The sequence below is a fragment of the Notechis scutatus genome, chromosome 1 (assembly GCF_049901735.1).
Source record: "Notechis scutatus isolate UNSWTSFEM ecotype Mainland chromosome 1, rNotScu1.2, whole genome shotgun sequence".
NCBI lineage: Eukaryota > Metazoa > Chordata > Lepidosauria > Squamata > Elapidae > Notechis > Notechis scutatus.
The window spans coordinates 210,780,544-210,796,133 of NC_142009.1; the positions used below are offsets into that span (position 1 = coordinate 210,780,544).

General features: G+C 38.0%; 1 long non-coding RNA gene across 1 annotated transcript in view; it reads right to left on the reverse strand.

Moving 5' to 3' along the window:
- Window positions 1-3,180: 3,180 nt before the first annotated feature.
- Window positions 3,181-15,590, reverse strand: part of LOC148133177 (uncharacterized) — an 80,132-nt gene continuing 67,722 nt past the window's right edge. The window contains exon 3 of the long non-coding RNA XR_015746551.1: window positions 3,181-3,638. This is a non-coding gene — a long non-coding RNA (uncharacterized LOC148133177). The remainder of the gene's footprint in view (window positions 3,639-15,590) is intronic.

Here is a 15,590-nt window from a genome sequence, read left to right on the forward strand (position 1 = left end):
CATAGCCAGCAGCAAGTTCAAACTCCCCTTTAATGCTCCAAATTTCCCCCAAATGCTCCCATGTTCTTGGCAAGTTCCAGAGCAAAGCATATGCACACACACACACACAGCAGCATCTGGCTGCATGAATCCAGCAAAGCAAAGGAACAGGGAAATGAGTACCTGAAGCAAGGAACAAACAATGAATCCATGAAGCAGGGAACAAGGCACTGAGTCCATGAAGCAAGGAAAAAGCAATGAGTCCATGAAGCAAGGAACAAACGAAGAGTCCATGAAGCAACAAAGAAGCAATGCTTCTTTGCAAACTCCAGATGTCTGCAATGGCACACAAAACTTACAAATTCAGTGTTTGTTCCTGACAAACACCCTTCCCCGTAGGTTGTCCTTAAATCTCAGTCCCCAGGTGTGCCTTGTGAAGAGAGGTGGGGCGCTCTCCTCCCAAGTCATTGGATTGGCCTGCGCTTTTCCGCCTTCTCTCCCCTCTCTGTGCTCGGGGATCAGGAGAGCGCAGTCCTTGCTCATCACCTGATCTCTGTTGCTCCTCATTTCTACTGCTTGCCTTCTCTTGATTATCCTGCCCCTGTTCCTCCCTGCTAACAAGCCATCCTGAGGGGCCTTGGGCTGCCTCATCCTGCTCCTCCCCACATTCTTCCGAAGTCAATGAAGCCGCCCCCTCGATCTCCATCAGCTCCAGCTCATCCTCCTTCGCAGATTCAGGCTCTGAGGGGGCCATGACAAATGATCTCAGATCAATCCAGAAACCATTTTTAATAATATCAAGACTTCAATAGGTGGAATTCACAAGGCTATGGTAGCTTACATGGTCAAAACTTCACTATCAACCTAAAAGTTGCCTTATAATATTTTAGGCACTTAATGCTTTGGTTGATGTTAGTGCTTCTTCCCAGCCCTTTAAAGCAAACCATTTTTAAAATTTCAACTGATTACTCACACCAGTTTTCTTAATAGCAACTCACATAATTGCCTGTAGTATATTGAAAAAAAACAACAACCCCTGATGCCAGATTAGGAGATATGGTGCTTTTCTTGCTTTGGAAAATCAGTGTCAGCATAGAACTGTGAGGCAAATATGTGAGGTGTGCAGGAATCGGTGAGTGGGTATATACATATATTTAGCAGTATATTAAATACTGTATATTAATTTGTTCATCAGATTTTCAGACTGGATGTGGCATTTTTATCCACCAATTGAGCTCTTCCCGAGGACCTGGGATAGCTAGATTTGATGATGTTTGAGGTATTATTATTATTGTTGTTGTTGTGTTGTTGTTGATTACACTGTCAGCCAGATGTTCAGACTGGATTATTTATGATTATGATTATAATTATGATTTATTTATGATTTATTTATTAATGTATTTAGTATGTATTTATTTAATAAATACTGCATATTTATTTACTGTGTATGTATGTATTTAAATAACATATATTTAAATATAGGTAGTAATATATACTTTGCACAGTATATACAGTATTAAATACCCTATACCATATATACTGTGGAAAGCAGATCATTTCTATGTTCAAAGATAGCTGGGTATGTAGCTGAATAGACAGGCTGAGACACAAAGTTGGAAGAAAACATATTTGCACACCGATTCTTAGGAACTACAAATGACATCAGCAAAACAGTTCAAACATTTCTAAAACCAGAAATAATGATTGTTTCCATATCTACATGGAAATGTTAACAGTACAGAACAATAATGTAACACTAGAACCCATAAAGGAAAATAAAAAAGAAAATCCAGGTCTAACAGTAATGCTTCAAAAATGTAAGCCTACAAAGCATACACAACCCCATCCACCCCCCCAAATGTGTTTTACAGACCTATCACAATGCTTATCATTGGCTAAAAGTTTCCTTTTATTTTCCTTTCTGTATTGCGATCCAAGTTCCATCAATAATTGCATTAAATGTGGATTAAATGTAGAACTTGGTGCCAAACCTCTCAGAGTTTGCAAAACATCTGCAGCTTCTGGATACTCCTTTGTTTTCATTTTTTTGTTTGTTTTAGTTTTAGTATATTTCTATTCACAGAAGTCAAGGTAACCTGGCAATTTTTCACCTAGACCACAACAAGAAGTCTAGCTAATTAGCTGGGGAGATTGGAGAAGCAAACTAGTAAATTTTCCAACTCATTTGACACAAGGTTTTTGACATGTAACCTAAAAGCCTTCATAAATACCTTAATCGTATTGTTACTCTAGCACATTGCAACTGCCATTTGGTAGAACAATCTCCTCATACAATTAGCAATTAAAAAACAACAACAGTGGCAATTATTCTGCTCCCATGTGGTAATAATATTTGTTCCTGGGAACATGATGTGATCCAAAAATAGGCTACCCTAGTCCATACTTAAATGGTGAAATTCAAAGAAATGGGCCTTAAGCTTTCTAAAGTCTTATTAAATTGGAGCCATTCCAGGGAAATAGTATCCGTGCTAAATTTTCAAAGGAATTTAGGCAAGATCCTCACACCCCATCTTCTAGATTTTTTTTGTTTTGTAAGAACAAGTCAATGATTTGAAATGCAATCTCTCCACCTGTATGAACAATGACTTTGACCTCAATTTTAGGAAATGGGTAATGTAATGGGAAGGGGAGTAGTCTGCTATTGAAGGCATATGAGAACAAATGAACGTCTGCACAATAGAATAGACTTGTGTAAATTAAAACAGTACTCTGTTATTCTTCTCGTTGTGTGTCAATCTAGTCATTCAGTACACCTGGCATTCCACCATAATAAATTGAAAGAAATATGTTCTTTCTTTCTTTCTTTCTTTCTTTCTTTCTTTCTTTCTTTCTTTCTTTCTTTCTTTCTTTCTTTCTTTCTTTCTTTCTTTCTTTCTTTCTTTCTTTCTTTCGTTCTTTCCAGTAAGAAGTGGCTAAACAGAAAATAAGGAAGAACAAAAGCCTCCAAATAATGTCCAATATTCTGATTGTTCACTAATTATTTTGATTTTGATTTGTCTGTACAAATTGGCTTCTTTCTTTTATTTTGTTTGTTCATTTGATTTCTATAGCCACCCATTGCAACAAGTTACTCTGGATGGTGTAACACTTCAGGGAAGTATACTTCATAGAATTATCTGTTATATTTTATTTTATTTATTTATTTGATTTGTCAATCGCTTACAAAATAATAGGTATAAGTATAAACATGAGTAAGAATACAGAAAATAGGTACGATTAAATGGGGACAATAGGACAGGGACGGGAGCCACGATGGTGCATTTATGCACGCCCCTTACAGACCTTTTCGGAATGGGGTGAGGTCAATAGTGGATAGTTTGAGGTTAAAGGAGTGGGGGTTTGAGGATGTAACAACAGAGTCAGGTAGTGCATTCCAGGCATATTAATCTATTGGAATCTCTTTCTCTCTCCCATTTAATTTAAAATTTCATAAAACAAGTGCTTTATCTATTTCCAACATGTTGAATACTCAGGTTATTAATATATAATAAGTATATATAATAACTCTTCACAAATGGCTGTTCAATTTCTTCTTGAAAACCTCCAGTGTTAGAGCTCCCACAACTTATGGAGACAAGCTATTCCACTGATTATTAATTCTCACTGTCAGGAAATTTCTCCTTAATTCTATGTTGGATCTGCAAGAAAAAGGAGAAGATTTAGGATTAGGTTTCAGGAAGGACTAGGTCTAGGTCTGTTGTCTTGACTTGGTATCATGGAAATATATTGTTCCAGATTCATTTCCTGGGCATTAACTTCTTTTTCATCCAGTCTCTTGATATTGCTTCATATTCACAGTGATTATTGAAGCAACTTGAAATCTGCAGGACAAGGTTCCTTTTTGAATTTCCTACGTCTTAATGAGGAGAAAATATGCATAGTGTGTCCTAACACATGGTCTGGATGTTAAGATCATCTGACTAGGTCTGGGCTGTCAAACTCATGGCCCGCAGGCCAGATGTGTCACACGCTGGCCATGCCCCTGCCCTGTTTAGCAAAGGGGAAAAAAGTCCCGATACGTCACCATGACACTATGAGTTTGACACCTCTAGAACTAGACCTTCTCAAAATAGTTCTTCAGGAAAGTTATATTAGGAATTTCCAAAAAGGGATCTTTTTTAATCTTTAAAATAGCATTACAAAAGAAATTTTAGTGACAATGGTATTATTTTCTTTTTGACATCATGTTGAATCACCCATTTTGCCTAGGCATTTTGGATTTTGTTAAGTTTTCTGCTGGATAAATGTCCTGCTGTTTACTCTTCTTCTGACAGATATGTTTAGGACTGCATCAAGGGTAATTCTATACAGTACCTGACTAATCAAATTTACTCAACATATTTCTGAGTCAGCAAATCTGAAGCCAGCATGTGGGCAGCTCTACCCAAATTTTTATTTTAAAAAAAAACCATCTATTTTTAATTAGTGATATGACAATGACAAACTCTATTTGAAAAATCTCAATTTTTAAGAGCAGAGAAATGCATTTATGCGTATTTGACTATCCTTCCCCAAGGTAAGCAATGTTATTCAAAGTATAGATAGAAGAAGAGAAAGAAACAACAAACGAAGTAAATCAAAGGCATGCTATATAACACAAAGAAATACAACCAAATGGGTTCACAGAGAGCTTTGTTGTGGCTTTGGTCAATCAAGACTTTCACATTTTGTTTCTTAATAAGAACAATAATGTACAAATTAGATTATCAGCCTAAACGCTATAGCCTTGTCACATGCATCGTTCTCTGCTGACAATATGCCAAAATGTTTGAGCAAATTTTAGGTCAAAGCAAGGTTTAATTTCAAGTATACTCAAATTATGCTATGCAATTCAGGGTCTCTAATCTAGAGATTCACTTGAAGTCAACATACTTTTGCCTGCATTCCATGCATTAGGAGAAATGTGCAAGGTTTTGACACATCTTCTGGATACATAGGGACAATTATCTTTAAAAATATGATAGAGGCAGTGCTGCCTTGGCTGGTGAGTGGAGGTGGAAAAGGAGGCAAATGATGAAAGTAGCACCAGACTAACATGATACAAGTCCTACCTATATTTGTTTGTGTATCTCTGCAATGATATTAGACACATATACATAAGGGGCAGAATTTGTATCTCAACAGTATAACATCATTTTCATTTTGGATCAAAGCAATGGATACTAAAGACACCTCTTGGGGGAAAATTCAGCAGCTCCCTTCAAAACTACTGGGCAGGGGATCAGAATTAGGTTAACACAAGCTTTTTTCTCAATTTCAGAAGCATTTGTCTGAAGCACTAGGAATATATACCTGGGATTCTTGACAGGCCTGGAACTCTTGACCTGTAGGAATTTCCCCATCTAAACCATTCTTCCTAGGTATCTTCTCTCTCCAAATCAAATCTGGGAAAGGAAAGCATCCTTAGACCCAATCTGTGGCCAAGTGGAATCCTTTTTCTGGCCCTACTTAGTCCAGTTTCCACTGAAGTTGGGAAGGGCTATTTTAAAGAAGCGTCACGGTTTGACTACATTTTCCAAAGGAATTTTCTATTGGAGCGGGATTTGCCAGTTCTAAGTTCCATAATGTTGCTATCCTATCCTTAGTAAAATCACCTTCCCACTCTAACATCAAGAGAGATAATTTAAAAACTCAATTGCTACCAAGTGGGCCATTTAAAAAAAGTTAATTATATTAAAAAATGATCTGGGTATCAATGTTTTTACCCATTGCTAGTTAGATTTAAAGACAGAAGCCAACATTAGCATTCTGGAAAATCTCTTTCAAACAACCACAACACAAAAGACCCCGTTTTGCCCATTAATCTACAAGTCCATTTTCCCCATCTAAAGACCTTCATTCTCTTCAGCATGTGGATCTCTGCAAGAACAATTATTACACAATTTATCATCATTCTTGTTTTATTTCCCTCATGAAATATAAAACCAACAGCCAGAGCCATAAAAAACACCAACTCTCATTTTTTTTTTAAAAAATCAGATGACATTTACACAAAGAGAGGACAGTGTAATCCAGCTAAGCAAAACTTATGTTCTGGGTTTTGCAGGCTTCGTGCACTGAGGAATACATTGAAGTGTATTGGAATGAATCCTGCAGCTCTTAACTCCAGGGGCAAATAATAAATTACACTGGGTCTGGCAAAACTGAGTACCAGCTTATACTGCAAGATTCAATTTCCCATATTCCTATAACTCTAATTTTTGTCACATTCCCCTGTGGGGATAATTTGTTGCTGAAATCCAGTGATTTGGATTGTAAGCCCACATTCCTAAGATCTGGCTTCTCCATCACTGGAAATCTCCCATCCATCAAAACGACAGAAGAAAGTAACATATTACAATCATTCCCAAACCTTGGTTTCCACAGCAAAAAAATAATAAAAATAAAAGCAAACTGCTCAGAGCAAATCTAAAGGCTGACTATCGATAAACTTGAACAAGTTGCTTGTGATATTTTCAATCCAAAGCTACATATGTTTTTGCCAGCCTATTATCTTCTAGGTTTATTGAGAATAACCCTCTGGCTGGAAGATTCCCATATGGGGAAGAAAATCTAGGTTGGCATCAATTTTATTGCCCCAAGATAGTGATAATTATTTATTTAGCACATGATGAGAACATGATAAAAGAGAAATAAACATATACACACAATCCACTTAATTGTAAATGCAGTTGGACTAGTAGACTTCCAAGGTCCCTTCCAACTCCTATTCTATTCTATTCTATTCTATTCTATTCTATTCTATTCTATTCTATTCTATTCTATTCTATTCTATTCTATTCTATTCTACTCTACTCTATTCTACTCTACTCTATATACCAAACTACTATGGGGGTATGATAGTGGCCTCATAATTGGATGTCCAATTCAGTTATCTAGGCCAGGGGTGATAAACTTTTTCCCCCTATGCTAAAAGGGAGGTGGGCAGGCTGGGAGTTTGACCTAGGCAATCGCCACTGGCATTGCTTCATGCAAATTTTCAAAGGAACCAGAAATGCATATTGTGAGCAGTCTTGCACAACATATTTCATTGTTTGCATATCAGCACCACAGCCTCAGCACGGGGAGTCTTTCCAGCTGCATTGATACAGGGCAGAGGCACTTCTTCCAGAAACATTAGGAGCTGTGGTGGCGCAGTGGTTAGAATGCAGCATTAGCATTGCTAATTCTGTTGATTGCCAGCAGTTTGATCCTGACCGGCTCATGGTTGACTCAAACTTCCATCCTTTGGAGGTTGGTAAAATGAGCACCCATATTGTTGGGGGCAATATGCTGATTCTCTAAACCACTTAGACAGGGTTGTAAAGTATTGTGAAGTGGCATATGAGTCTAAGTGCTATTGCTATCATGCAATAATTCTATTCAATTTCATCCAGAGTGAGGCCTGTTAAAACCACATGGTTGTAGTTCCTCATTAGAATTTATTTATTTGTAAACAAAAATTACCAATTCAAACAAATCAAATGAAAAAACTGAAATGTGAAATGTGACAGATAGGCATCTTAGTGCTAGCATTAGCACTTATACACGACCCCTTTAGTTATCACTTAAATATGGAATGAGATCCACAGAAGTTAAATTAGAATTAAAACTGTTAAAATTAGTAGCTAAGACAACTAAATCGGGTAAGATATTCCAGACTTTGACAACTCTTAAAAAAAATCATTTTTTTTACAATCAAGTTTAAAGCAGTTTACATTCAGTTTAAAGCAGTTTTTTATATGCATTACATTATGATTAAAACTTGCTCTTGGTCTCCACACAAATATAGATTTCCTATCTTATATTGTAAATCAACATTTGCCTATATTTGGGAGGGATGGTGTGTTTAGTATTGTTTGGCAGTTCACAAACTGTTTGAATGCTTCTTTAGTAGAACATGAATGAGAAAAACTGTAATAGATGAATCTATATTTTAAACACACTGGAAGGAGAGAAGTGATCTCAAATTGATTGGAGAATCTATCTATCTGGTAGAAAGATTGTGAAACTAGGATGTTGAGCTATGCATACATCTTATTCTCCCTTGTCAAGGATTTTTATACCATGGATGATTTTTACTTCAGGATGGACTCAAACGTCTCTGTTTGAATAACAATTCAATACAGGCACAAAAGGGGAGATAGCATGATGACTCAGCGATTAAGATGCTGGGCTTGTTGATGGAAAGCCGGCAGCCAAGTGCCATATGACAGGGGGAGGTTCCATCCTTGCCCCAGCTCTTGGCAACCTAGCAGTTCAAATGCATGCAAATGCAAATAGATAAATAGGTATCACTTTGTTGGGAAGGTAACAGCATTCCGTGACATCATGCTGGCCACATGATCACAGAAATGTCTTCAGACAGTGTTGGCTCAATGGTCTTGAAATGGAGATGAAGATGAACCCCACCCCGCCCTAGTCAGCAACAACTACCACAGTAAAATCTGCAGGGACTCCTTTACCTTTCTATAGGCACAAAATAATAATTTTGTTGGGGATGGCACAAAAATTCAACCAACCAACCAACCAATCAATCAAACAAACAAACAGTTTTAATTCACATTTGATAACAGAGTGAGTCATATCACTGCCATAATGGTACAAGCTTAGGAAGTATTGGTCAAGAAACCATGTTTCAAGAATGACACAGTGAATGCTTTACCAAGTAAAGTATAGCACAAAAACTTGTATCTCAACAAGTTGGGATAATCGTTGTGGACACTTTAGCCATCAGTTGACTAAAGAGGGGCTCTGTGAAATGCTTTGCTGAAACTAAAATAAACTACAGGCACAACATTCCAACAATCTACTAAATTATTATTTAAATGAAATGAGAAATAGATCTAGTCACTTAAGCTTTCTTCTTACCACACTGCACATACTAAGTGGAAGAGAAATCTCTAAGGTATTTTCTGACTTAAATATGGCAAGATGTATAAATTGGAGCCCCAAAGTAGTGACCAGTCATGCAAAATTATATAGCTTATGATTCTACTTCGTTATCAGTAATTTATGTAGTCACCAGGTTATATGGAGAAGCCAACTATTACATTAATATCCCCATGATAAAAGGGATTTCATTTAAGGCTGATAATTTACATCCTCCCACATGCAAGAAATAGTCTGATTATCTAATCTTATTTATTCCCTAGATACAGATGAAATTTATAGGCAGTTTGGTCTAATGGTTGAGACCCCAGTCCTGCCTTAGACCTGAAAATCTAGGTGGGTGATTTTGGGCCAGTCATCCTACAACATCAGGCTCAGGTGACTATCTGGTCAGTCAATTCAAATCTCCATCAATGGATCAATACTTAGTTGATCTGGGGGGGGATAAAGCAGCCCCTGCACTCATTGGAAAACCACACACCCACAAACACCCACACATCTAGTATAGTACTACTACTAATAGATAGCAACCAGATGGTAGGCAAGGATAGTGATAGGTGTAGCAGTGCCAAGTGACAGCAACATCAGGAAGAAGGAGTGTGAAATGATGGAAAAACACCAGGGCCTGATGGAGGATCTGGACAGCCCAAAGTAAAGACCAAACTGGCTGCAGTGGTGGTAGGAACATTGGGGACTGTAACTCCTAAGCTGGGAGAGTGGCTTCAACAGAACCCAGGAACAACTTCAGGGCTCTTTGCCCAGAAGAGTGCAGTGCTAGGAACAGCTAAGATCTTCAGCTGAACTTCAGACTTGATGGAGCACCTGAGATTGAGGAAGACATGTACATTCCCCCCTGTAAGAGTGAGAGGGAATTTTTATACCTAAATACATACAGATAATCCTCAACTTACAACTCCAATTGAGCCCAAAATTTCTGTTGTTAAGTGAATCATTGCAGTTGTTAAGTCACTGAACGGTTGTTAAGTAAATCTGGCTTTTCCATTGACTTTGCTTGTTAGACGCTTGCAAAAGGTGAACATATGACCCTGGGACATTGCAACCTGTCGTAAATATTGCCAAGCATCTGAATTTGGATCATCTAAACACGAGGCTGCTGCAATTAAGTGTGAAAAGTGGTCACCAGTCACTTTTTTCAGGGCCATTGTAATTTGGAGTGATAACTAAGCAAACTGTTGTAAGCCAAAGACTACCTGTACAGAAAACTGCATTCCTTTAAGCGGGCGACTTTGTTAGTTACATAACAGATAACAGATAATCAGAGTTGGAAGGGACCTTGTAGGTCATATAGTCCAACCCCCTGCCCAAGTGGGAGACCCTACACCATTTCTGACAGATGGGAGTCCAATCTCTTCTTGAAAGTCTCAAGTGATGGCGCTCCCACAACTTCCGAGGGCAAGCTGTTCCATTGGTTGATTGTTCTCACTGTCAGAAAGTTTCTCTTTATTTCCAGGTTAAATCTCTCCTTGTTCATTTTCCATCCATTATTCCTTGTCTGGCCTTCGGGTGCTTTAGAAAATAGCTTGGCCCCTTCCTCCCTGTGACAGCCCCTCAAATATTGGAAGACTGCTATCATGTCTCCCCTGGTCCTTCTCTTCACTAGACTAGCCAAGCCCAGTTCCTGTAACCGTTCTTCATAGGTTTTAGTCTCCGGTCCCCTAATCATCCTGGTTGCTCTTCTCTGTACTTTTTCTAGAGTCTCAACATCTTTTTTATAGTGTTACCATACAGTTTTTACATGTTACCATTCAGTAACTGACCTACCTTTAAAAAAAAAAACAATAACACCGTCCGTATTTCACCGAAGGGTGAAAAAAAAATCAAATACATTAGCCAGCTAATGCATTTTTCATGTATCGGAATGCGCTAATTGACTGAGGCTATCCCATGAAATACTGTTCCATGAATTATATAGCTGTAATCTGGAATTTCCTCTGTTAAAGCAAACACACTTGTGCTGGCTGACCCTGTTCTGCTCTGTTTAAAATGTTATATTGATCAAGCAAGACTAGAAACTATTTTTCATTCTTTGAAATTATTATTTTAAACAACTGTAAAGCCATTATTTATATGGAGCTTCTGATTGCCGAATGGTTTAAATTAGCCAAGATTACTAGCTGAAGCTTTCGGTTATAAATCAAGGTGAAGAATGTTAGAATTTGCTTAGTGAAATGTTTAATGTGCAGAAAGACCTGACTTCACAAGTCATGTGCAGGGCATATATCTTGACAGATGGCGATGCCTATATGCAGGCTGCCCCCTTCTCTACCGAGATGGATCTATTGGGGGCAGAGCCTTGTGGATGGCATTGAACAGAAGACTTTAATTCCTTCAAGGCAGACTGGCAGCAGATGTTCATTGGAGCATTGCCTTTTCTCCTGTGTTTTAAACAAGTCTGCCTCGGAGGTTTTTGCATCCTCCTCTTCAGTATTTATGTCACATAGGAGCTATGCAAAGCTGCTGGTCACAGGTTTTTTTTTAAAATATATAAAATACATTACTGCAAAAATTATTTTCATTAACCAAACAGAGGATTGCTAAATTGAGCAAGTGAAGTAATTTCTTCATTCATTTATTTAATATCCTGCAGTTCTATTTGCCAGCATATTATAAAAAAAATACGCCTTAAAATTGAATACTTTGTATAGTATTCAGCTATTCTTGGCTACCTCTGGAAGCTCTTCCTTTCTGATATCTAATTAAGAACATCTCACACAGATTTGATCCCAAACGAAATTTAAATAACTATTATGGATTGCTGTAATCATAGAGGATTAGCATCACAAAGAGTTCTGTCTTGCTCTGGCCTTTTTCAGACTGCTTATGCATTATTCTGTTGTCTTCCTCTTATGTAGTCTCAGATGAATTTCATCAGGTAGCCCTTTCATTATTCAAAATAAAGTGTGGGCAGCAATGTGAGGCTCCCAATCACACAGAGGATCTACATAATCTAAGATTTATCAGATAATGTAATGTCCTAGCCCATGAACCATATTAAATTAAAATAAAAGAGTTACAACCCTGTAGCTGGATGAAATTTACACTATCCCATTAAATATGGGTAGACAGTGTCCATCTCTTTGCCAGTGTCCATCTCAGTTTTGAACATAACACAACTAAAAAAGGATATCTGACATTACAGACATTTATATGTGTTAGTACTACTTTATAATACCTCAATAAGACCACACTTGGAATATTGCATCCAGTTTGGGTTGGCATACTATAAAAAAGATGTTGAGACTCGAGGAAGAGTGCAGAGAAGAGACACAAAGATGATTAGGGGACTGGAGGCTAAAACATATGAAGGACGGATGCAGGAGTTGGGTATGTCTAGCCCAGTGATAAGAAGGTTTAGGGATGACATGATAGCAATGTTCCAGTCACAAAGAAGGGGGGGGGGTGTCAACCTATTCTCCAAAGCACCTGAAGGCAGGACCAGTAGCAATGGATGGAAACTAATCAAGAAGAATAGCAACCTAGAACTAAGGAGAAATTTCCTGACAGAACAATTCATCAGTGGAATGACTTGCCTCCAGATATTGTGGGTGCTTCAACCCTGAAGGTCTTTAAGAAGAAATTGGACTAGTATTTGTCTGAAATGGGGATAGGGTTTCCTATTTGAGCAGGGGGTTGGACTAGAAGGCCTTCAAGCTCCCTTCCAACTCTGTTATTCTGTTACTTTTATTCAGAAGCCAGTTTTGCTAAGTTTGTCAAAATATAATAGTTCCAGAGATAGGCCTATACTTAAGGATTAAAGAGTTCCCATTAATACTGTCATTGCTGCAGGTCCATTGAAAGCAAATCAATCCATGTCAATAGATCTTAACTCTTGTGTTAAGGAGCGTAGTCTAAACCAGCAATCATAAACACATTTACTTTGCAATCAATATAACTGAAAAGCTAAGATTCTTTTTTTTCGCCCCCAAGAAAATGTAGGATTATTTGGAAGCAGTCTAAATGCTATGATAGATTTTATACTATAATACTAGATTTTTTTAAAAAAAATGTTAACGTAAGCCACTTTGAGAAGGCTTTGACTTAAATGGTGGCCTACATTTTTATATGCTAATAGTACTCTTATTTGTAGTTAGAGAGAACAGTGCACAGATTTGCTGTTTCAAGGACATCCATTGTCCCAGGCAGCTTTATCAAGCATATTTTATGTGCTTTGCATTGCTAATAAAAATTCAAAGTATGTGCAGAACAACAAATCCGAATCTATTAAACACCTCCTGCGTATAAGGAATAGATAGTCCATAGCAAATGTATTATCAAAAGAAGAGCGAGTTGTGTTAAATTAAAAGTGTAATCAGTCTAAGAAGGTGCATTCAAAACAAATAGTAGTGGTTTCGTGCTGGATGCTATTAATCTCAAACAGCCACATGTACGAATTGGAAGTCGGTAAATATCTCTCTGAGCTGCAGAATAATAAATTTAGGCAGGTACTGAAATATATCTGGAACTTATTCTATTACCAATGTACGACATAGGCGAATAAAAGTTTATGTGGTATAAGAATACAGTAGTTTTCTTCTGTATTCATAGGAGGAGACACTAAGGTCATCTAATGAAACAGAAGTGAATTCAAGGAGAGGTAAAAGCAAGTATTTCTTTAAGAAAAGCAGAAGTGTTGTTGAATATTAGGATTTTGAACCTTACAACCCCATATCACCTCAAACACATTGGGTAGAGCCCATAGAGAATTCCAGAGGTTGTTACCAAAGTGTCATTTTTGAAGTGACAGAAAGAGAAAATGATTAAACATGTGCTTGGAGATGTCTATGGAGATTTTCAGTCATTCAGGTTATGGTTCAGAGGTGGTATTCAGCCACTTCTGACAGGTTCTGGAGAACCGGTAGCAGAAATTTTGAGTAGTTCAGAGAACCAGGAAATACTACCTCTGACTGGCCCTGCCCCCATCTATTCTCTGGTTCCCGAGTCCCAGCTGATCGGCTAGGTCTTCGCTTGTTGCCCTGCACAGGAGAACGGAGCTGGAAAGCATGTTAGTGGGCTGGGGAGGGAATGGGGATTTTACATTATTCTTCCCCTGGAGTGGGGTGGAAATGGGGATTTTACATTAACCTTCCCCTGCCATGCCCATCAAGCCATACTCACAGAACCGATAGTAAAAAACTTTTGAATACCAACACTGGTATGGTTGTCCCAAAGGTGCTTTTTCAAAATGCAACTGGACTTTGCTTTGCCTTGGATGAGAAGTGAAATTATCTTCAAGGAAAAACAAAGTTCAGTTGCATTTTGAAAAAGCACCTTTGGGATGTGCCTGTAGTCTTAGCATCTTAGCTATTTTCAATTGTAATTAAATATTGAATCAAACGAACCTGTTCTCACGACTACACTTGTTGGAGCGTAGCCTCCAGTATGTCAATTCAAAAGCCCAGTATAGCCCATGGGCTGGAAAAAAATTATCCACTCATGACAGAGGATACAGATAAATTATGACATTTGTTATTATAAACTGTAGTGATGGCCACCAATTCAGAATCCTTTAAAAGAAGAATAGAATGAAGATAAAGGTGCAAATAGCTACAAGCTCTTACACTTACATACATCACCTAAATGAAAGATGAAGATTGGAATTAAAAAAAAACCCAACCAACAAAAACTGACTTCTTCCAATACTATAGTCTCAGCAGGTTGAAGACCTATTTTAATGAAAAATTAGTCAGGGGATGAGGGAATTAGTTTTTCTTTGAAATAAATACAGTATTATCACCAGTGGCAGAGTCACTATGTCTCTTGATATAAACTCCTAGCTACTGCAAATTTTTTTGGCTCTCGAGTCATTTAACTGCCTGAATTCAGGAACTTACAGTAAGAAGCTTAAGTAACAATATGATTAAATTATCAGGCAAGAATAAAGCCATATATACACAGACAACCTATCTACAGTACACAGTAACAAACCTTATTCATTATTTTTCTCTCACCTAGTTAATATAAATGTGGCCATTTAATTTATGATCTAGAGATTGAGAGGCACTTTAGTTTCGTTTCATCTGAAGTTCCTGCTTTGTAGTCTTCATGCCTTCCACATATTCTGCTGGTGGGGCTCTATAGGCCTACAGGCCAGAGGTGGTATTCAGCAGGTTCTGACCAGTTCTGAAGAACCGCTAGCAGAAATTTTGAGTAGTTTGGAGAACCGACAAATACCAACTCTGATTGACTCCACCCCCATCTATTCTCTTCCTCCCGAGTCCCAGCTGATTGGCTGGGTCTTCTTTTGTTGCCCTGCACAGGAGAACAGAGCTGGAAAGCAGGTTAGTGGGTTGGGGAGGGAATGGGATTTTGCAGTATCCTTCCCTTGCCACGCCCACCAATCCACACCCACAGAACCAGTAGTAAATTTTTTTGCTACAGGCCCTCTATAGGCATCTAAACAGAGTCCTGACCACTACAGAAACAGGGTCCTGACAATACATTCTTTGGCTCAGTATTTGTAAACAGAAATGGATCATGCCCAGTATTTCCTAGTCAAACCACAGACAACTACAATGATCTAATACATATCAATTTTACAGAAGACAACGTTGAAAAAGCACTATGCAATCTAAAACCATCTCTATCTATTGGACCGGACGGAAAATGTGCCTACTTTTTAAAAAAGCTATCCACTGCCATAACCAAACCTCTAAGCATAATCTTTGAAAAAACTTTCAGGACCAGCTCCTTGCCAAACC